Source organism: Mauremys reevesii, linkage group 3, assembly GCF_016161935.1.
Source record: "Mauremys reevesii isolate NIE-2019 linkage group 3, ASM1616193v1, whole genome shotgun sequence".
NCBI classification, from domain to species: Eukaryota; Metazoa; Chordata; order Testudines; family Geoemydidae; genus Mauremys; species Mauremys reevesii.
The window spans coordinates 73339397-73363891 of record NC_052625.1 but is presented as its reverse complement, the minus strand read 5'-3'; the positions used below and the strand labels follow the sequence as shown (position 1 = coordinate 73363891).

At 40.4% G+C, this 24495-nt stretch overlaps 1 protein-coding gene and 1 long non-coding RNA gene across 5 annotated transcripts in view; both read right to left on the bottom strand.

The window, feature by feature from the left end:
• Positions 1-24495, bottom strand: part of PLD5 (phospholipase D family member 5) — a 262504-nt gene that overhangs the window by 181900 nt on the left and 56109 nt on the right. The window lies entirely within an intron of this gene.
• LOC120401365 lies at positions 16408-23058 on the bottom strand. The gene is made up of 3 exons (XR_005596401.1): positions 22796-23058; positions 21727-21911; positions 16408-16522 (listed from the first exon to the last, which is right to left on the bottom strand). It is a non-coding gene; the product is annotated as an uncharacterized LOC120401365 (long non-coding RNA).

Sequence of the window (24495 nt, the reverse complement as noted above, 5' to 3'; positions counted from 1 at the left end):
ATTGGAAATATGTTTGTATATTGGCATTAAATCCCCAGCAGAGGTGAAAGACTGGTTTCCTGCAAGACCAAAAGATGTTTATCCATCTATCTGTTGAAATATAAATTGAGTATCATCTTGTTCACAATCACCAGTCTGAGCTAAAGGCAGATGAAGGACTGTGAGATTAACAGGAAGAGAAGAACAGCAGGGGGAAATAACTTTTTATGAGGGTGCAGTTCAGAGGTTTACTGGGCTAACTGGGGGGAGGGACAAGGAAAGCACCCTGTTATCCTTCACATAGGAATTAAATGGTCAGTGTGTTAACATTCATAAAAATGGGATCACAACCAGCCTTGGTTGGAAATGCTGCAAAAGGCTTTGGGTGAGATAAATCTGATCTAGATAGGAGGTTAGTCTGTTAAATCTAGTCTCTAGGACTTGTGTTATGATTTTGGTTTGGATGTAACCTGTTTCAATTACCCTTATTCATTAACTCTTGCATCTTGATCTTTGATGATAAACTTATGATTGTTTCCACTGTAACTATATTACAGTGCTGTGGTATTGTACAGGGAGCTAATCCTGAGTTGAATTATTCAAGACGGTATATACACTTTCCCTTGTGGACAACAGAACTGGTATTACTCTGAGCGTTCAGTGGATAAAGGGCTGGATACTACTATACTAGTATGATTTTATGTTTGTATTTTATATAATTTAAAATGAAAAATAAAGAATAATAATGTAGCATGTATTAAATGTATTGGTGTATGATTGGATCATATCCTGTCAGCCATCCTTTTTGAACAAAAAAAAGAAATGGCCTAAGAGGCCATTTGGTAAAAATTACATCAGCCGGAATCTGTATCTGGGCTTATTTCAAAGCAGTAACAGACCTTTTAAGGTCACTATTTTGTTGTAGGGTTAGCACTTTAAAATAAGTAAAAGAATGCAATGATTGTTTTTCTTCTGCGTTGCAACTTAATGTTCCTGTTCAAAATGTTCTGTGTAAATCAGTTCCGTTTAGTGTGTAAATAAAAAATGTGTGTGTTAAAAAATAAATGCGAAAGCCATCACTGAACCAAATGTTCTAGGGAGGAACTGAAGACAGACTCAAGGGTGCCGGGAGGATGCAACACGCCCCTGTTAAAATATCAGAGGAGGGCAAATTAACGACTCTAAAAACAAGACAGGCACCTATCAATGGGGACAAAATAGCTATAATCAAAACCAGTGTGGAATAACTCCCTGGAAAACTTAATAAAAAAACAAAATAAAAAAAAATCACTCATCAAACAACAATTAATTACAGCATGATGGTGCAAAACTCATTTGTCCCAATGAAGGAAAATCACTATATAAAACATGGTGCCTTGCCATAAAACTTTGGGTTCATCCTGCCAAGACTTCCCCAGAGCATCATGTCATGACCAACGGAACCCAGTTCCTCCCTACCCGTGATCAACCTACCTGGCCACTAGATTGATCTGGACTGGTAACTATAACATTGACTGGCAGGACAGAGAGTGAATGTGTGTATGAATTAAATGCATATGCTAATTTTTGTATCTTCAATAAACGCGGCATCTTGCCTTTTCCCCTGAAAAAGATCGTGTGCTTCTTATAAGCATAACATTTTTTGGTGGAGAATTGCAAAAGGGGGAAGACATGCACTGTAATTGTTGAAAATACTGCTAAAAACGAATAAAAAGTATACCATACATATAAAGTGATTGATCATTCAGGTATGCACACCCCAGGTCATAGGAGTGCCTGGCAATAGAGGGAGGATTAGAGTCCTCGCTCCGACCCATCTGTCGGGGAAAAAGCCTATACAAATAAAATAGATACAAACTGTCTAGGTATATAAACTCCCGGACGTAGAGGACCCAGGCCATAAGGGGGAGAATTAGAGTCGTCGCTCCTACCCGTCTGTCAGGGAAAAATTGCATAGGTGAAAATACCCTCGGTCATAGCAGAATCAAGCCCACAAGGTAGGGGGCTTAGTGTTTCCCCCTTCTGCTCTGTCAGGCAGAGTTTTTAGTGTGTATAGACTTTTTGTGTTTTGTAAGTCCCAGCACAAGTATGGGCAAATAAGGAGTAGATTGCTGTAAGACCTTACTCTGAAGGATATAGGAGTGTGGGATATTGTTATGATTTCACAATTAAAAAAAAATGTTTAAAAAAAGGGACCAGGATGTGTGGGGGCTAGTCAAGAAGCCCACCCACCCTCCTTGCTAAATTGGTAGTGGAACAAAGTCTGTGTCTATGGAAGGAATGGCTCAGCGAGGAAAGCAGGATCAGGCCCGGACAAGCAGGCAGGCAGGCAACAAACAGAGATTAAAAAACAGGTTGGGAGCCCTAAGGACATAGTTGCAAAAGTAAGGAAAGGAGTAAGTACAGGCATGGGGAATTCAAATCCCTGAAACAATACTTGGAATGGTAATATCTGAGTTAATGAAGGTGGCATTTTGGGAAATAAACAAGTAATTTTTTTTAAAAAGGTAAAAAGTTAACTCTGCAAAGGCTAAAAAAATAAGCAGTTAAACGTTGTATATTTAAAAGTATTATAGAAAGAAAAATCTTGGTTTCTTTGCAGCCATGCTGAAGGGAAAATGGGCCCTTTTTCCAAAAAAGTCTGTAAATAATCCAGGCAAAAAAAAAATCTAATTTAAATAATTTGACTATAAACAATTAATAAGGGTTTTCTATTAAAACTTAACTGCTCCCAAATGTATACAAATGTAATCTATGTTCAGCTGTGTATAATTATATTGTGTAAATATGTGAAGTGTTTAAAACCTAAACCAACACTCCTGGCTTGTAAAACTCTTTTGTAGGTTTAAAATACATTTTTGTTTTGTTTTGTTTTTAAACACCATCACTAACGAATTCACCCTTTAACTTTCCTGTGTGGCCAGTCCTAAAGGCAAATGGCCAATCCTGGAGTTTAACCATTAATTATAGATTAGCAGGTAAATATGCCCAATGGTCTGTGATGGGATGTTAGATGGGGTGGGATCTGAGTTTCTACAGAGAATTCTTTCCTGGGTATCTGGCTGGTGAGTCTTGACCACATGCTCAGGGTTTAGCTGATCACCATATTTGGGGTCAGGAAGGAATTTTCCTCCAGGCAGATTGGCAGAGGCCCTGGGGTTTTTTTTTGCCTTCTTCTGCAGCCTGGGGCACGGGTCACTTGCTGGAGGATTCTCTGCACCTTGAAGTCTTTAAACCATGATTTGAGGACTTCAATAACTCAGACATAGGTTAGAGGTTTGTTGCGGGAGTGGGTGGGTGAGATTCTGTGTTGAGTAGGAGGTCAGACTAGACGATCATATTGGTCCCTTCTGACCTTAAAGTCTATGACTCTATGTAAAGGCACACAGTAAAGAAACGGGTATAAAGGCCACCTAAAATAATTGGGTAAATATAATAACCCAACAGCATGACATAGCAGTTGTAACCAAAAGTGAAAAAAGGAATGTCTGTGCTGACACATCTAAGCCAACAAATGGCACTACAGACCACCTTAACCAAATTCCAAAAAAAATAAAAAGACGAGTTACTTAATGTAGCCCATCAGTTTATGCATAAAGAAATGGAAAAAAAAAACTTTTAAAAGGCTAAAGCAAGTAGCAAAATGGGAGTGTATGAAAAAGTATGTTAAAACATGGGTGTGAAATTGTGTGCGGTGCACCAACAAAGGCTTGGGTTGTGGCACAGGGTTCAAATTAATTTTATTAACAAATTGCCATGAAGTAAGAAAAAATTCCAGTATTTATTGGTAATAATTAATTCCTTTTCAGGATGGGTGAAGACATGTCCTACTACAAATAATAGCACTAGGGTAATAGCAAAAAAATTTTTTAATAAGGTAGTATGTAAATATGGCACCCTTGAAATAATAGATTCTAACAATCGGGGAGCATTTGTAAAAAAAAAAAATCTTTATAACAATAATATTAACCTTGGGAATTAAACAAAAGCTCCATATACCATACTGGCCTCAGTCCTCAAGCCAAATAGAGCACATGAATCGCACTATTAAGGAAGCGCTCCAAAAAGTAATAAATCACACACAAAAAAACTGGCCAAATAAACTGCCTCTAGCTTTGGCTGCCATCCGCAGCAATAATAAACTAAGAACAAAAATTCAACCCTTTCAAATTCTGTTTGGACATCCAATGCGCCTAATAATTAATCCTAGTTACCTGGTACAGGGTCAAAAAATAGCTCTAATATAACCCAGCCGAATTATTTTCAATGGCTCAAACAGTTACAAGAAAATAAAACCACCCTCCAGTATAGGGTTAATAAGGCCATCAAACACAAAAACAACAAAATTCAAAAACAAAGGCCTGCAAAAGCAGCCCTGTGGGTAACAGGGGCCCAAGTCATATACCTTAAAATGGGAAAAAGGGGTCACTCACTAAAATCAAAATAAATAGGCCCTTACTCCATAGTGAACTGCCTTAGCCCATTGGTATACCATATTAAAAAAAATAACAAAATAAAATGGGTACATGTTTCATAAATTTAATTGTTTACATATATAATAATGTTTAAATTCTTTGCAAAAAAGAACATCCCAGAACCTGAGCACAAGGCACTGCTTAACCACCACAATTTTAATCCACAAAAAATAAAACTCCAGTGTAAGGTTTGGCTTTACCTGCTTTTGGAAACTTTTAGTGCCCAAATAATTAGAGAAATCATTTAAAAAAAACAAAAAACAAACAAAAAAACAAACAAAAAAACCATCACACACAGCCCTCCTTATAAGCCAATATTTAAAAAATAACTCACTCCCCGCCAACCAATTATGAATTCCTACGCGTGATCTGGTAATCCTCCTAAAATGGTATAATAAAAATATTAGGCAAATCTTAAAACCCTTAAAAAATACCAATATGTATATCTAAAAAGGGAAAGTGGGACTTAAGGTTCACCTTATAAACACCACAAAATTACCAAACCACTAAAAAATAGGGGTTAAAATAGAGGGTCCCTATGAAAATACCACCTAAAAGTACCAGCTAGCCACAATTACCATATCAGTAAAATAAGCCTGTTAAACCAAAAACTATACTAACAGTTATTGTGGAATACTGTCCAATACCCCGTAGTAAATTGAACCTGTGGTTCCTAAACACATGCACCAAAATCTAAAAAAACTATGCATTCAAAAAAGGGAACCCCAATTAAAATAAAAAAAAAAACAACGAAATTGTTTGTAACTCAAAGTAATCCAGTAAAAATTCTGTTAAATCCATTATTAGTAAAAATAAAAATGAATATAAATTGAACTCAGTTAAACGTGTCTAAATTGGAACCCAACTCACCCCAATGGTCCTATTATAACAGCCTAAATAAAAACATATCAACACTTCAATGGCCAAGCAAAACAAAATGTAGTAAACACCATATTTAAAAAAAAGTTGGTTTTAAAGCAAAAATTATAAATATTATAAACCTAAAGTTAATTCAAAATAAGTTAAGTTCCTTATCACAACTGCAAAATAATCTCATTCACAAGCAGGCAAATACTACTATAAATTTGGTACAAATAAATCTAAAAAACCTAAAAGCAACATAAAATATGTAGTGGTGGCTAAACACCACCTCCTAGCTGCTACATAAGCAACAAATAAAATTAAAAAATAAAACTGCCTTGGCCATAAAATGTACTAAAATGCAAATTCTTAGTTTAGCATCACTTAAACACAAATTGTTTGGGGTAATATCTAAAAATATTCAGGTATTAACACATCTTTTAAAACAACAAAAATGGTCCTTGTTTAACATCTACTAATATAAATAAATGCAATATGTTTCCATCATGGTTATGCCTAATTTGTTATTAAATAAAATTGTTAAAATTGATCACCAACAGTCTATAAAAAAAAATATTAAAAATAAGCCTGCTCCCAAAATTAACCATGGAATCCTTTTGGCTACTCCAGGTTATGGGTCAGTGAGCTTAAAAAAAAAAAATTTAAACACCCAAGGGTGTACAAAGTAAAGCCCTCAGAAATGGGTGTGCTTGTCCCTACCTGTCACCACAAAACCATGTAGCATCATTAAAAACATGTGCATAAAGCAAACTAAAAAATGTGACACGTGTTTTGTACAACAATGTGTATGTGTTACATCCTAAAAAACAATATTTTAAAAAAATGTATTTTAAAAAAGTGTTAGCCAATGCCCAATAAAGAAATGTAAATGTAATGCCCTTGTATTATATACTAGCAATATAAATAAAATATAAATAAAAAACAACACAAAGCACTATAACTGCCACCCCAGTTAATTTCTCTGTTACCCTTGGCCTAAATGAGCACAATCTAACTAATCACTCATTGTCAAAAAACAAAATAACTAAGTTTTTACAACAAACACAAAAATATAAAAAAGTGTGTCATTCAAATATTACATGCAAATAAAATATGCTAAAATTTGTTAATTCTAAAAAAATCCTAACCGCCTATCACTGGTACAACGTTTTTACAGGCTGGTACCCGAACTCTAAGGGCATATTGTCTATTATGTGTCACCCATTACTCTGTGTTTGCTTGCTAAAACAAGAAAAATGTTTATTAAATTATAACCACAAGCTCAAATTGCCTCTCAGTATATTGATATAAAACAATTGTATAAAATATGACCCACTCAGGAACTGAGGGGCTAAAAGGGGGAAATATATAGTAGTAGGATTTTATGTTTGTATTTTATATCATTTAAAAAGAATAATAATGTAGAATGTATTAAATGTATTGGTGTATGATTTGATCATATTCTGCCAGCCACCCTTTTTGAATAGCAAAAAGGAATGGCCTAATAGGCCATTTGGTAAAAATACATCAACTGGAATCTGTCTGGGCTGATTTCAAAGCAGTAACAGACCTTTTAAGGTCTCCATTTTGTTGCAGGCTTAGCATTTTAAAATAAGTAAAAGAATGTAATGATTGTTTTTCTTTTGTGTTGCAACTTAATGTTCTTGTTCAAAATGTTCTGTGTAAATCAGTTCTGTTTTGTATGTAAATAAAAAATGTGTGTGTTAAAAAATAAATGTAAAAGCCATTACTGAACCAAATGTTCTTTAAAAATAAAAAAAGGCAAGTGCGCCAGGAGGCTGCAACACGCCACTAATAAAATGTCGAAAAAGGGCAAATTAACAACTCTAAAAATAAAATAGGCACCTATCAATGGAAACAAAATACCTGTAATCAAAACCAGCATAAAATAACTCCCTGAAAAACTTAATAAAAATAATAAAAAATAAAAAAAAATTGAAAAAAACAGTTATTCATCAAACAACAATTAATTACAGCATGACAGCGCAAAACTCATTGGTCCAAGTAAAAAAAAAATCACTATATAAACAGGGTGCCTTGCCATAACTTTGAGTTCGTCCTGCCAAGACTTCCCTGGAGCATCATGTCGCGACCGACAGAACCCAGCTCCTAGCTACCCATGATCAACCTAGCTGGCACTAGATTGATCCGGACTCTGGACTGGTAACTATAACATCAACTGGTGGAACAGTGTATCTGTGTGTATGTGTGTGGTGTGATTGAATGCATATGCTAATTGTTGTATCTTCAATAAACATGGTGTATTGCCTTTTCCCCTGGAAAAAAAAATCCTGTGTGCTTCTTATAAGCATAACACTACAATGGAATACTTCAAAGGGGGAGCAGGGATTGGTGTGCACTTATTGTTATCCTGCAAGGCAAAATAAGGGCTGACATGGCCCAGAGGAGATTGTTTGGGTGGCTAACAGGCTGGTGGTGTCAGGGCACTGACATACATTTAAGCACAAGCAAGTCTCTCTCTCACTGGAGAAAGAGGCAGGTAATAAGTTGACTCCCAGTCCTGGTCATCCTTGAGACCCATCACAAGGGTGTACCAAGCTAATGTCTTTGGTTCAGCGCTAAACTTTGCACAGATCTCCACATTTCTGTAGAGAGTAAATGTGGGGAAGAGTTCTGCCTTTGCAGCATTTCCTACCCTGGCCTTACTTCAATGGTTCTCTGCTGGCATTACAAATGAAGTCAGATCCCTGTTGCTTTAAGGTCAGACGAGATTAGGTGCCACTCCCCATAGCACCATTCCCTACCTTGCACACAAATCTAGGCTGGAGGTAAAGCAACGCTGAGTTACCACCCCCTGCAGCCACACCACAAATGCTACCTACCATGGGGAACCTCATGAACATCTACTCATCTTAGTCCTCCGCTGTGGGCCCTTTGGTTTTGTTTTATGATAGTTTCTAGAAAAGCGGAAAGAACCTAAACCTGTTAAAGATTCCGTGCTTTATCTTCAAGGTTCCAGTAGCTGGGACTGTCTAAATCTAATTTCCAAATACACCTCTACCTCGATATAATGCTGTCCTCGGGAGCCAAAAAATCTTACAGCATTATAGGTGAACCCATGTTATATTGAACTTGCTTTGATCCGCCAGAGTGCACAGCCCCGCCCCCCACGCGCTGCTTTACCATGTTATATCCGAATTTGTGTTTTATCGGGTCATGTTATATTGAGGTAGAGGTGTACCACGATGTACTGATCTGGCTTATCGTTTGTGAAACACAGGGTCAGCAAGATACCAGAATTCCTGACATAAATTGCACTGACTCAAGGACTTCAACATCTCAAGTAGTTCTAATTTATTAACAAACAAAAAGACAAATGAGGCACAAATAGCAAAACTGGTTCATCAACTGGACCCTAAGTGCCTTCATTTGCTTCAGGTCTTTCCTCAATAAGAGTCTTCATCAGAATAAGTTCACTTTGAGATTGCTTCCATTATGAATCACTCCTGAAGGGACATTCATTCCTCTGTGATGGAATTCACCCACACCATCAATTCACCCCACTGAAAAAGCTGAAGATAGAACATAACTGAAGCAATTTAGCCAATGTTTTGGGATGCCCTCATCTTCCACCTGCATATTATCACACCTCCTCCTCCTGTGTTTGTCCTGGTCCCTCCCTTCTCTAAACCAGAAGTCTTGTTACTCCCAACACTGTCAGGCCTCATCTTGCACTCTACTATTGTTACACATTGTGTCCTCTGGCTGCTGTCTTCCCACAGTGCAGTGTGTAGGAAGGGGGCATGGTCTCCCTCCCTGACAGATGGGGAGAGAGCTGCGACCACCTTCTGGTGGGCAGAGCTGGAACACCTGTGATCACCCCACTGGAAGGAGAGGGGCGGACAGGAACCACAATATAAAAGGCAGGCCTTCCAGCTCAGTTGGACAGTTGCCAGGGGAGTAGGACATCTCCCCCATGCTGCTGGAGCTCGGACCTGACGGAAGCCACTACAGCGCCAAAGACCCGGAGGGACTGCGGGAGCTGCCAGGAACCAGGAAAACTGAGGAGCTGTTGTGGCTGCCACTGGCTGTTTATCCCAGCGAAACTAATGATGACCCTGGAACCCAGGTACTCCCTGAATGGGAGTGTAGGAAGGAGCCCAGGGAAGCCGAACAGGGTTCGGCTGTGTTACTGACTGCAAGCCATCCAGCATGTTGCGACTAGATTTCCCCACTGATGGATCATTCCACCACTGTTAGGGCCCCATGGGGAGATGCAGTGGAGTCAGGTGGGCCTGCATCCCCCTACTCCCTGCCACCCCATCTTTAGGCTAAGAGGCCTGCATTGGTCTGTCGCCCACTCTAGCTAGGACACCAGACGGTTTTGCTGTCTGTCCCACCAGAGAACCAATCCCCCTAGACAGCTGTGGTGCTCTGCCTGACTGCAGGCCAGAGTGTAGGGATATTAAAGAAGGTACTAACAGTGATTCCTCCAAGTGACAGTGACCCCCCCAATTTCACCAAGTACAAAAATCTTTTAGTTCTTCTGTTAAAACTTGTAAGCTCCTGTCTGCAGAAAACATTGATTGTATCTGTCCTGTGAAAGCTACTCTATTACTATTGTAACCATTCTGCCCCTCTAAGTTGGCAGAAACAAGGGCCGGGTTCAGTATCCAGGGGTTCCATTTCAATAACACAGTGCAAAACTGGCTCGAGCCCCCACCCAGTGACCTGGGACAATTACCTACCACGCCCCCCCCCCCCCCGGGCGCCTCTAGGAGGCAATACTTCCCAACTCACAAGCACAGAGTCAGAGTGTAGCAAAATCCTTTTAATAAAGGAGGGAACCAATGCGGCATCACGTTGGAGAGATACCACAAACAGGACTATACACAAACCATAAGCAAAAAACCCACCTCCAAGTACATTTGGCAATGTCCTTTCCCCCTTAGGGTCTTAAGTCCAGTCACCCCAAAGTCCAACAACCCAAAAGTCTCTGTCTCTGGTCAGTGCCACCCCAGAGTTCAAAACTTTATCTGCAGAGTTTTACCCCCCCCAGCCTGGGTGGAAATGGGGGGGGGGGCGCACACAGGGTGTTAAGGGGCACCTTATGTGGGCCAGGGCCGACTGCCCTGCTTCTCCGTGGAGTTCTGCTGCAGTCTTCACCACGACTGGCTCCACTCCACCAGCTGTGCTGTTCCTCCAGCAGAGCCATGAACCACGTCAGCTGTCCCAACAAACCGCTCCACACTGCTCACTGTTCTATGGGCTGCTCCAACATGCTGCAGACTGCTCCGCTCTGCCAGCTGCTTAGCGATCGATCTTCAGGCTCCCCCACTCAGTGATCTCAGCTCAGTAAGCTTAGCTCTTTTAGTGATTTCAGCTCTTAGTGGTTTCGGCTTGTAGTAGGGGAGCCCCAGTGCCACATTGGCCCAACGTGAATTCAGGTCAGCAGCCTCTAGATGGACTCCTAAAGGATTCAAAATTAGCTCTGCTCTTTAACAGTGGAGAGAGGAGGATGTGTAATTGGTGTTCCAGGCCCTCAAAAGGGGCCCATGCCATCAGGTACACACACCAGTCCCCAACCTCTCTTCCTTTCACTGGGTTTTGGAACCCATGTCCCTTGTCTAGCAAGTACTATTTAATGTAGGCTGAGTCATTTCTGTCATAAAGCAGTCTCATAGTTCCTCATTCACATAATTAGGGTGACAGCACTTTTTTTCCTTCCTGCCCCAATAACAAAGAAATTGGGGATCCCACAGCTATGAAAATAACCATCCCAGGCTGCTGTGTGTTATGCTAAGTGGAGTGGGTTTACCAATGCAAATGCACATTCTTAAAATTCCTTTGCCCACTCCTCATAATTTACCCTGAGGTAGAGCTCATCCTGACTCTGCTTACACTATGTAAAACTTACAAACAAGTTAATTGACTTTGTTCTTGATGTAAACACTATGCTAGCCTTAAGCTGTAATTGATACAATGTAAACAAACGGACCCCCACCCTCTGTGATTACAGGGCCGGGAGTCTCAGATGAATTAACACACACCCCAAAGTGGTGGAGACAGTACATTAAAATATGGTTAAGATATGGAATGTATGTTAATGAATGCTTAATGTGCATGAATGGTTAGGGAGGTGCCAGCCTAGAAAGAGAATATCCATCGGCAGAAGAATGTGTCAAATGGACCACGAGACAACCCCCGGAGGGTAAACTGGGATCCACCCCATCACCTGGAAGGATGAAAAACACAAACTTTGGACAGTGTAAAGGAATGTGCCACTTTAGACAATGTGGAGCCATCAGGAATGTGCCATCTGCTGATTGAGTCAGCAACAGCAGGATGAAACAGCTCCCATAGACAAACATAGGAATTAATTCCTATAAGAATGAACTCCAAAGACTGAGGACTTTGAGTCTCTGGTTCTGCTGCCAGCCTCCAGGAGCATCAGGTGCATCTGACACAGACTCAGCTCCATCCTCATGACCAAGATACCTGGCCAGTAACTTGGCATGAGCAACTTCTAGGCTGGTAATTATAACACACCTATACAGAACTTGAATAAATGATTGTGTGAATGAGTGTGTGTAAGGAATAAGTAGTAATAGGAATTAGTCAAACAATGTTGTTTACTTTTGTCTTTTGCTTTATTATTATATTTACAATAAATGTAGAATCTTTGCCTTATCTCTCTTAATAAGATCCTGCTGGTTTTTATTATATTGGTATAACAAGAGCCATTAACTGTTTGCTGCCCCACCCTGGCTGAGGGCCAGGGCTCACAGATCCAATTGCTGCCCGGCCTGGACTGCAGGCTTGGGCCTACTAACTGTTGGCTAATTTCTCCCTGAACTGAGTCGCTCCAGAAGCATTGTAGCAAGGGGATGTGGTCAGGGAGAGATGGACAGGGAGAGAGCCGCAACCACATTACATGCAGTTATGCACTCAGAATGCAAGTTATGGCTGAACACACCACTTTAATTTCCCCCCCTTGCAGCCATATGTTACAATACGGTGTTTAATTATATGGTTGTGTACTTCTCTTCAAATAATACATTACATTGTACTTGTCTTGCCCAAGGCATTATGAATCCACTTGGAGTAAAAGTTTGACAAACTTCTCTCAAATAGCCAAACTTCCTTTGTAAGGAAATATTAACAGCGGCCTGCACAACAAAACTTTTGCAAGGAAAAATGTTCAACTATTAAAGCCTTTTCTTTTCTTCAGTGTTCAGTTGTCAGACTTTGAGAGCTCCATTTTCCTAGAGAATTTGAAAGTTAAAACTAGAGATGGGTCTAAGCCAAGGCCCAGATGTGACTCAATGCTCTGAACTCAGATTCAGATTTTACCACTGAACCAAAACCCTGGATCTGAACACCCTATTGATTTTGCGGGTGTTCAGAATACACATCCCGATGGTATCTTTCTGGCTCAGGCACATCACTAGTTTAACATGGTCATTAGGTCAACCCTGTAAGCAAATAAGGTGATTTCTACCGTGAGTCAGGTATGGAACAAATTATCAGTTTGATGTTTATTTAAATAAATGCCTTGATCAAAATCTTAGCGAGACACAAGGTGGGTGAGGTCATATCTTTTATTGGAGCAACTTTTATTGGAGAAACAAGGTTTTGAGCCACACAGAGCTCTTCTTCTGTGTGGTTCAAATGCTTGTCTCTCTCACCAACAGAAGTTGCTCCAATAAAAGATATTACCTCTCCCATCTTGTGTCTCTAATATCCTGGGGCTGACATGGCTACAACTACACTGCATTGATCAAAATCTAACAGATAATTCAAAGCATCTGAAGCCATGTAAGAATCCACATATTGCCAGGAAGATATGACATTTGAGTTTTGCTTTGTTTTCACATACTTCAAGAGAATTATGGTTTTCTTTGGCTTGTTTGCTTCTGTCAATCTTTATAACAAACCCCTCCTGCTACAGCCAGACTCTCAGTGATTCCAGACTATCTTTTTATATGACTGTTATGTCCTTGTAGAGGTAATTTAAAAGAGTAAATCTCCACACTTTGTCTACTTTAGATAAAAGGTTGGATTGGGAATTTTTAATCCTTAATTGTTTCTGTCCAGTGCTTAATTACTTAATCCCACTCTTGAGAAACATGAATAATAAACTGGACAAAACCAGCATTGCTCCCACAAGAGACATCTTTGCTTCTCTATGTGCTTGGGACCAAATTCTACTCAGACACACCAATCTAAATCCAGAATATTCCCACTGAATTAATTGAACTACTTCAGATTTACATCAGTGTAAATCCATTGGTTTCTGTACTTTAGCTATACTACTTGTGACTGACAAAGTGACCTTCCATCAAAGGTATCAATAGGCTGAACCACCAACCAAAGATGAAGAGGCCTAGGTGCCAGCCATTCCATTCTTAGCGTTTCATTTTCTTGTGAAACTTTCAGTGTACACTTTACAGAAAAAAAACAGAGGTACAGAGAAAAAGAAGACAGGACAAACTGCACTCAGTCCCCTGCTTCATACTATTATTTTCCTACACACAGACAAAAAATACCTTATAAAATAGGCTAAAAAGCCTCAACTATTTGGTAACACCACTACAGAACACTTGCGTCTGACGAAGTGGGTATTCACCCACGAAAGCTTATGCTCCAGTACATCTGTTAGTCTTTAACATGCCACAGGACTCTTTGTTGCTTTTTACAGATCCAGACTAACACTGCTACCCCTCTGATACAGAACACTAGCCTTTTTGGATAGTTCTCCAGACTGCTGTAACTGAAGTACAGAAACAAAGTTTACAAATAGGAGGGAAAAAAAATTCTGTGTAGATCTTCAGCAATACCAGTCCAAATTGATGGAGACCATTTAGCAATCTGCAAAGTCATTAAATATATTTAAGAACAGTTTTCAATGACTGCTCTGAGGACTTTGCCTCTGTCACAATATCTACACAAATGAAGACATTCACCCCATAATGTTTTGCAGAAGTGCGAGCCAATTTCTAGGTGACAACTTATCAGATTTCTTTGCCTCTCTACCATATGAGAGTGAGTGCAGAGGGTTTAAGAGCCTATCTGGGACCTTTGAAAAATGGTGACCTAGCTCTATAGCTCTAAAACTGTTGCTGGTGGGTAGTTCTAATGGTCAGTCCTCCTCTAGGCAATCCCAAAGGCAGCATATGTCAATATGCTTCTTGACTCAAATGGAAAGCAATAGTAACTCTGGGAGATAGAAGGAACTATTTGGTACATCACTTTAACCCTAAGAGAATTCATGTAGGGGGATTGATAAGATATGACTGTCAGCTTCTAACTATGTCTGCTGAGATAAATGCAAATTTTCAGAGAGAGTATTCTTAAAAGTTTCATCTTGTGGTTTGGACTTCGTAATTTTCGGAAAACAAAAATGATGGGTCCAATGTTCCAGTCCATTAGAGTAATTGTGTACCAGTATCCCTGAGCTGAGCTGCCCTAAAGCCATGGAACTGGCCAATCAAGGATTCCAACTGTGTAGGAGAACCCTTATGTAGCATAGAGCTGCTATATTATTTTTTATTCATTAGATGCTCTCGTACCTTGTGACACAAGGCAACCCAGTCTTTCCACTTCCATCTGCCTAATGCCAGATTTCTTGCTCCACTGTAGCCTGTTTCCATGACAGCAGCATCTTTGTTAATGGTTTCCTTCTGTCATCTGTGGTCCTCCTCTTTTTCATCTTCCAGCAGGTGGTATCCAATCAAGGGCTCGTCTAGCAAACTTTTTTAACATCCGTATAATGTGTCCAAACCACTTCAGCCTTCTATCTCAAATCATTCTCTCTCCAGCCTGATGGCCATTTTTTGGTAACACATCAGCATTGCTTACTTTATCCCACCAATGGGCACCAAGTATTGTTGGCGAGCATCTCTGATGGAATGTGTTACATTTTCTGTTGTGAGTTTCCAGCATTTGCCATGTTTCAGAAGCATGTAACAATGTGGGTATCACCATGGCATTGCATAACTATCTTGATTCTTGCGTGAATCTTCTAATTTTTCCAGATCATTGCCAGAGTCAAAAAGGCTCCACTTGCCTTCCCAGTTCTTACTCCCACCACCTCACGGACAAGGGAACTAATTGTGCTTTCAAGATATACAAACTTATTAACCATGCCACATTTTTCACTATTGATCCAATACGCATCATCTTTGCTGACTCCTCTTTCAACAGTCATGAGTTGCTGTAGCATCCTAGTATAAGAGCATGGCAAGAGAACAGGAAGCCTAGCCTGTTCTGCCCTCTGCCCTAGACTGGAACAGCTCCTGGAGGCTGTTGGCAGCCACCACAGTTTGCAGGAGCCATTAGACTGCTCTAATCCATACGGTGAGATTGGTGCTGGACTGGCCAAGGATAAAGAGGTTGCAAAAGTGGTTGAAAGCCACTTTTCCCTACTGCAATCTTGACATACTTAAAACATGGAGATTGAAATTGAGTTGGCATGTGGTAGGCTGTCTACACAAGAGCTCCCAACATTGCTAACACCAGGAGGAAATTTTTGAAAAAATTCCCACTGGTAGACAGAGCCATAGAAAAAAAGGAACATGGTCACCTAGATGTCATCTTATTGCTTCTTGTCAATCACTATGAGGAAGAACATCTCTACAGTCTAGAATGATGGAGATGCGGCTGGAGAAAAGTGAGACATGGGGAATACTTGAAAGAACAGGAATTTAGCCCCACACTGAGTGCTGATAACTTAGTAAGATAAATCATTCAGGTAATTAAAGGTAGAATGTGGGAATTTGTCTTTTCAAGCTTCCAAAGTTAAAGTACTAATCAATGAATTACTGAATCACAGAAAAGGTGTTGACTTGGGGCAAATCAAGCAGCAATCCCAAGTAGAAAAGTTTGGGTCCTGCAGGGCTAAAAGGAACAGAATGAAGAACTTGTGTTCATTCTACATGGGGTTGGGGAGGGGTATGGACAGTAGATCATCTGTCAAGCTGAGTCTGAAATTCAGGAATCCTTTCTGAGACGTCACAACGAAGGTCTCTTTGAAGCCCTTTTTCTTGTTTTATTTATTTTTCATCGTAGAAGCCAGAATGTCTGCTATATCAAGTTAAAAATAAACAAGCTTTCTCTAGTTCATTGACACTGCATTTCTCATTTCTTCTTCCTCTGCAGCTGTGATATCTTGTTACTACCACTGACTGATCTTCTCTCTGTTTTGGCAAGTTTCCTGCTTTTATCTTTGGGAAAAAAAAAAGACATTTTTCCACTACAGAACAAGGTACCTTTAGACTCTCTGAGCAGAGGTGTTCGGTGTGCTACAATGCCAGAGGACTCCGTATGTTCTGCAAAACCTTTTGTTTGCTGAAAGCAGTACCAGACAACATCAAAGTCCTTTCAGAATTATGGGACAGTGCTGGAAAAAAAAAGCAACATGCATCTATTTTCTGTGCTTCTGTAGATAGCACATATTGTAAAGGACACTCGGCACTCATACTTCACTCACACCTCAGTCCGGTGGACCTTTGAATCTTACCCTCACTATTCTTCAGTGTACCACTACTTCTAGCAGCTAAGGAATGACTTACTGATCCATCATGACGCTACATGGAAAACTGAGCAAAACATCTTAACTAACCTCACCCATATTGGTAGAGCCTTTAACAACTATATTCCGGAGTTAAAGTAGCCCAGTAAGGGATGGAGTGCAGATCTCCCTGCTCTGCTGAAAGCAAAGTAAGAGTTTCCCTTGGGACCTTCCCTTCTCTCCATGGGTCTGTTCAGTGAGCATTAGGAGATATTTCCCTCCTTGGCTGGTGCAGGGATAGCACCCCTTACTGTTTCAGTCTACTTTAGCCACTGATCATATTTGAGTTCTATGAGTTAGATCACAGGAGAAACATGACTGTGGCTCTTTTATCATTTTGTAAATGCAATACTGATGCACCCTGGCACACAGTATGAGGGAAGCAATGAGTGCAATAACTTCCTTTCTAACCCCCACCTTTTTCATTAGATCCTATCTCTCTCAAACAAGTTCCTTTGGGGCTCAAAATTTCCATCCTTGGTCTCAGTATAAAGATGACATTTTTGTTTGGGGTTTTTTTGTATTTGTTTGTTTGTTTTTGGTTGGTTGATTTCTAACATCGAGCAAAATTGGATCAGCCATTTTTAGGATATGAGGAATTAAAAAAATTCTATGTTCAGACAGAAAATTGCTGAGTATGGAGATGTCAAACATGGATGGTTTTATAGCCAAGGAGGGAAAAAAACAATTGTGTGAGATTCTGTGCTGTGCCTCTGAGACCACACAGCACAAAACGCAATGCCTGAGGGAAGGAAGGCAAAGGTGGCTTTAAACCACCACTGTGCCCTTCGGATCGTGGACAGCTCTGAGGGCTGGAGCAGCCCCCAACATAATTGAGCTTTCTAAATTAAAACAGCCTGCCCAGGCTGCAACAGAACTGTTCAGAATCTCTGTGGTGCTATGTTCTTCCCCCCCACCCCCCGCCTTGACAGCCCCCTCTTATCCCCAGCCCTGCCCCCAACATGCCTTCTATGCCAGGGTTTGCAAGAGGGTGCTTTGAAGGGACTCTGTAGCTGTCTTCCTCAGTTCCTGCACCGAGGGACTTTTCCACTGGTTGGATCCAGGGCTTTTAGAACCCTTTTGCATCATTCTTGCCCCTCTACCCAGCGTAAAAGGGGCAGGAGGAGGGAATGAAGTCTGAAGCAAATTGGTTAAGCATTTGTAGAGTTATGGCATTTAATACTGGCTCTTTGTGCATATACATTAGAACTTTTTTTTAAGGGGGGAGGAGATCATATAAATTAGGGTGTTCTGAAGATTGTGAACAGATAAGGAAGCCTCTGATAAGGCCACATTTATAAAATTACAGTTCTATTAAGAACACCAGTGTATTAACTTGGTCTTTATATTAAAGCACAAGGGAACTAAATGCATAAAGTAATTTCAAAGCAATATTAAGCTTAAAGAAGTCAAACACTCAAGTAAGAATTTCCCAAAGTTAAGGTTCACCCACAATATTAACAGGGCCACACTGAACATAAATACACTACTATTTTCTATGCCTGATCTCCTTGTTAAATGCAAACTGTAACATATTACTGTTTGTTCTATTAATGAATAACAAAACACATACAGAATGTTCAATGCATCTCTATTATTGATGCAAGAGAAACTTTAACTTGGAATTTCTTGATTTCTCAGGGCTTCACTTCCTAACTTTAACACTGCATGAATACTAGTTTTTGCTGTTCACCTCGCTAGTGCTGCAGAATGCCCCATTAATAAAATAATAATTACTTATTTAGTCTTAAAAGAAAACTGGAGTGATTAGTTCAACAACTTATGGTCCCATCCAGCAAAGCACCCAGCACACTCAACTTCTACTGAGTTCAGTGGTTGTTGTGGGCACTGAGTATCTGACAAGTTCGGGCCCTTCAATAGCTAAAAGATTGGCACACATGGGTCAGAATGCTAAATGTGTAGCGCTCCACTGCACAGCCCAGCCTGACTATGTCACCATGGAGAGCAAATGAAATCCTAAAGGGATGGGAGGGGAAGTGTGACTGTGTTGCCATTGCACGTCCCTTGAACGCCATGGTCATGCCTTCTTGGGGATGATCACAGGAATGCCCTGCAAATTCACAAACATTCCTACAGTCCATGGGCAGTTTCACGCGAGGCTGGAAGGGTTGGATTCCACAGCTCAGTTGCAGAGAAACTTGAAGAGGCCAAATGGCTTGAGCTTCCCATTAGTTACAGCTCCAAAATGGAACAGTCATTGGACAGGAGTGGCAACCATCAGAGCAAATATTTCCCCCTTAGTAGAATATCCCATCATACTTTAGGCTTCAAAAGCATCTTAGCCCACTACTCTCCCATGCAGTTGCTCTGCAGAAACCTTCTCTCTGCCCTGTAAGAGAATGGAGAGGGATCCAAATTCATGAAGGGCTACCAGGCAACACTGGGTGTACAGGTTGGGTGCTGCAGAGTGAATAAGGCAGCTATTCAGTAGTTATTTTAGCCTCACTGCACAGTGGATGATCTGCTGCCTCATTCACTTGTGTAGTAAATTCTACAGGGATCTTTAAGACCTTTGCCTCGGTTACTATTCACTGTCCAGTACAAGACTTTATTCTGGGCCGGATTCTACAAAGTAGTTAGTTCTCTTTGCAAGATGGTTAGCTCCTCTTGTGAGATGTTGAGTGCTGTAACCTCCCATTGAAGTCAATGAGAATTGTGGGTGCTTATCTCATGGGATCAGGTCCTTCACTGGAACATACCATTCTCAAGGATTTTTTCAAGATTTCTCTCTAATGTGGGGTGCAGGAGTGCGTGAGCATTAATATTTCTCTATATTTTTTATCTGGAAGCCATTAGAAAGCAGATATATTAGTGAAGAGAATCTCATCCCTCAGGTTTTTTTTAATAATATTTGCTTTTTTCCCTTATGCATGGCACATGAAAAAAATAAATGAACCTAACACTCCTTCAGAAAAAACTTTAAATATTTAGGGGCACTGGTATTTTGATTGATGGCAGTATTAAAATACTCACACTGTTATGGTTTATTCAAATTAATGACCACAATGAAAACAGCAACAGCAATATATAAAACATTGCTCAGAGAAAGTTAGAAAACTGACTGCAGTGCAAAAACCATCTACAATAAAACAAACAGCATCCCAATCCAACATTCAATCTATCATAAAATTAATCCATCAATCTAAACCCACCAAGAAATATATTGATCTCAGTCTTCACGGATGGATGGGTTTTTTTCTCATTATAATATAAGACCTTGGAGCTCCCCAGTCCCTTGTGTGTTAAGGTATATCTCACCAGCAGCCAGGAAACAAGATTCATGAGGATAAATTCTATCTTGTTTACTTGATTTTTTCCCCTTGATTTTACTTTTAAGAATGATGTGTATTAAGAAAAATCAATATACACAGTGTAAGAAAAATCAATACATATAAAATAATGCAAATCAGTCTGAGCTACAGAATACACAAAAGGCCACAGTATTTTTGCAAGTTATGCTGTTTATTTTCACAGTTAATATTGGGAGTGTATTATTATTTATCATGTTTACTACAGTGGTGTCTAGGGGCCAACTGAGAACGGGGCCTGATTCCCAGAACAGAATACTCTCAGCTTTACCTGATTTTGAAGGCTCACTTTTAAGGAGATTTTTGTTGTGGCGATGGTTTGGGTTTTTTACAAAAAGAGTACAGATAGTCATCATCACTGAAAAATAACTAAAAGAATATATTTTGATCTCCTTGGGTTGCATGGAAGTATGAAAGACTTGCATTAGTCTCAGCAACACAAAGAGCCAAATTCTGTTTGTCGCATTCATGCAAACAAGTCCCACTGAATCTAATGGGACTACTCTCACAAAACCTCATAAAAATCAATGGAAAGAGCCCCACTGAGCCACCGGGAGCTGGATCAGACCCAAGATGACCAGGATTTGTCCTCTAGAATACTGATGTTTACTAGCCTATGTTGGTAATGACCAGAAGTCCTTATATTCTGATAACTAAATGGTCTAGCTGAAATGAATCAGTGGCTGTCTGTGGACATGGGTCACTATACACAAATCTTCCATCGCAACTGAAACTAATGGCCACTTTTCCTGGCAGTCCCAATAGAGAAGCCAAGGACTGAATGGCCAACGAGACTGAACTACTCTCTTGTCCCTTAGAAGGCCCCACTCTCTAGAACACTCAGGGCTGAGGCAAACTGGCAGCAGTTTGGGGAGCCTGGCACCATCAATGCTGTATCATTTCTGTGGATAAATAAACTCCACACTTCACAGGGATGTTAATAGCCTTCCAGGAACATTAGCACTTCTGTATTTTTTATAAATGAGTTATTCAAGTAAAATAAACAAACTATCAATTAAAAACAATGTAGTCAATAAAATGATAAAATAAAGCTGTGTCAGGACTCCACTGATCTATAAATAATGGAATCTCATCTGTTTAACCTCTTTTTTTCTTTAAGACAACCATGTTGAGTGGCCCAGATGGGGAATAAGCAGGTGATGACTGGTTAAAATGGAGAGGGTAAGGTAGGGAGACATGGACTTACAAAAGTGTCAGAGACTAAGGCATGGGAGATACCACTCACATTCACTCTCTTCTGGAGATAATTAATTTGATAATGTAAGCTTCTCCTCCTACTTCCCATGTTCTTTACCCTTTTTTGCTTACTCTTCCTTCTGTGCCAACCACCGATCTCTTAAGCCATTTGATCCCACAATCAAATGCAGAGATGTCACTCAAGCCAGCATAGAGAGGTGTCAGTCACACAACCCTGAGCAAGTAAAGCACCAGGGTACCTCCAGGAGGGATTTGCAACAAGGAATGGCAGACAGAGTTTGCATTTCCACCTTCCATAAATCTAGCTCACCTTAAACCACGTCTTTCTCCCAGCACTTGCCACTCACTGTTGAGCTGAAACTGACTCTGGGTAACCCCAATGGCACAAGGGAGATTTCAGCCATTTTATATCACAACGCTGCTTCCCACCTCAGAGGCCTTCTGCAAGGATCTATTCTGACTTCTTCCAGTGTAGACCCAGGAGTACATTGGACTCTTCATGCATAAAAAGTTAAGCAAAACAATTAATTGCATTTGCCTCAGATTAAAATCCTAGAGCAGACTCAACCCATTTTATGGTGCTAGAGGGAGTCATCAATCATGCTATGTGATGGATTTGGGTGAATTTAAATCAGCATGGTTTTGGTTTTGCTAGTGTACCCCACACACCTTCTGGGTGTGGTACTGTGTCCCTCTACTGGCACTGAGACCAGGGATGGCCAACCTGTGGCTCCAGAGTCACATGCGGCTCTTCAGGAGTTAATATGTGGCTCCTTGTATAGGCACCAACTCCGGGTCTGTAGCTACAGGCAACAACTTTCCAATGTGCCGGGGGGGAGGGAGTGCTCACTGCTCAACCCCTGGCTCTGCCCCCACTCCACCCTGAGCCTACCGTGTCCTTACTCCTCCCCCTCTCCCCCAGAGCCTCCTGTACACCGTGAAACAGCTGACTGGGAGGTGTGGGGAAGGAGGGGGAGGCACTGATTGGCGGGGCTGCCAGTAGGCACGAGGCACTGGGAGCGGGGAGTGGAGTTGAGTGGGGGGCTGCTGAAGTATTACTGTGGCTCTTTGGCAATGTACATTGGTAAATTCTGGCTCCTTCTCAGGCTCAGGTTGGCCACCCCTGACTTAGAGAGAGAGATTAAATGAGTCTGCTCTACAGCCTTAGCTAACAGCTAGTTGGCTTTTAGCTCATGCTATAGTGGCTCATGCACTAAGCTCCAGAGGTCCCCGGTTTGATCCTGACTGCCAACAACCAGAGTCTTGTCAGTGTTACACTAGGGCAAGTGATTTGGTCACCAGAGCTCTTTAAGACAGTTATACATCAGTGTAGGTAAACAAATACTTCTACATGTAAATGAAACATCAGTCATGCTCACGTTTACTCCATTGTCCACATCAAAACTAATATCACAGTATTGTAACCTAAATTGAAATGACTTGCTTTGGGAGCAGAACTAGCAGTTACTGGAATAAGATTAGACTTGCGGTAGCACCAACTTGCAAAGTTTGTACTGTGTTCCTGATAGCTTTCACTTGTCACTTTTAGTCAGTTTGTCCTGTAGGCCAAATTTGTTGACTGCAGCATGATGATGCTTGCATTACCTGATGCAACATCACACTTATAACACAATGGCAAGATATTGTGATACCTCATTATCATGTTGCAATGCCCCTCATGCCTGGGAGGAGCTCCCTGTAAACCTCCGGAAAACTACTTCATTGTTCTTCTTCAAATCCCTCCTTACAGCTATCCTTTGCCCTGATGCCTACCAAAAATTTAACACTGGTTAGGCTGTTACTGTGCTGAGACCACAGCCTATTCTGCTGATAAATAGCATCTCACTGTTTCCTTGTACTCTCCTATAGTCTATCTGTATCCATCTGTTGTCTCCTGTCTTACACTTGGATTGGAAGCTCCATGAGGGACTGTCTTTTTGGTCTGTGTTTCTACAACACTTAACACAATGTGGTGCTGGTCCACGGTTAGGGCTCCTAGACACTATGGTAATACAAACAAACAAGAAATCTGCAGAGGGTTTAACAAAATTCCCGACTATCCAAATTTGTGGTCAGGATTTATTGGTGACTCACAGGAATAAATATGGGACTTAAGAATTGGGAATGTGAGTGGCAACTCTGTGGTTTCAGTTTTGAAAATTTAAGAGCACTGAAGTCAACAGGAGTTTTTCCTGAGTATAGACTGCAGGCTCAGCCTTAAAGAGAACACAGCAAGTCTAATAAATACTTTGAGTTTCAAGATCTCTCAAAATGCCAAAAAAGAGAAAAGTCTAAAAAGGTATCGAGTGATTTTTTTAATTGTTGGAGAAAGGATTGTGTGTTCATATATTTAGGCAGGCAGCACCAAGAGGACTGGAATATAAACAACAAAACAGCAATTCACACTGGCAGGCTTCAGCACCATTTGTCCCTCTCATCTAAACCCTAACTAGGGTCTTTACAAAGCACTTAGAGAAAACCATAGTGAGATCCATGGGTGCTCAAGTAGTGATCAGCAGCCTCTGAGGGTCAATCCACTTATGTTGATATCTACATTTGGAATTAGGTGTGTAACTATAGAAAAGTTTGAACATTTTGTTCTGTATCTTTCTCAAATGCAATAACCCCATTAAAAACTATTTTTCCAAATAAGTTGTTTTAAAACATGAAACATTTCTAATTTGCATCATGAAACCAAAATGTAAGGTTACTTGTCTTCCAAAAGTACCGATTCTGATGACAGAAAGGATAAATTCCAGTATGGATGATGAATTAAGCTTCCCCTCTTCTCTTCCATTAAAGAGGACATGCCTATGTAGAAGTGGTGTTTGTAGTGCAATTACCATTACATTAATGCATGGTGAATTGCTTAGAGGGATGATAAAAGCCGAGATGGAACTTGATTTTGAAGAGGTTTATAGTTTATGACACCAATAACTGAAGTCTCTTCATACTGTACATTCTGCAGAAAAAAAATGGTATTTACAACTTTTTCTTGAAACCCAAGGGATACATTTCAAAGTGAAACCTGATAGAACAAGCTATGAAAAATGATTCAGTGACCCAAAATAGTATTAAA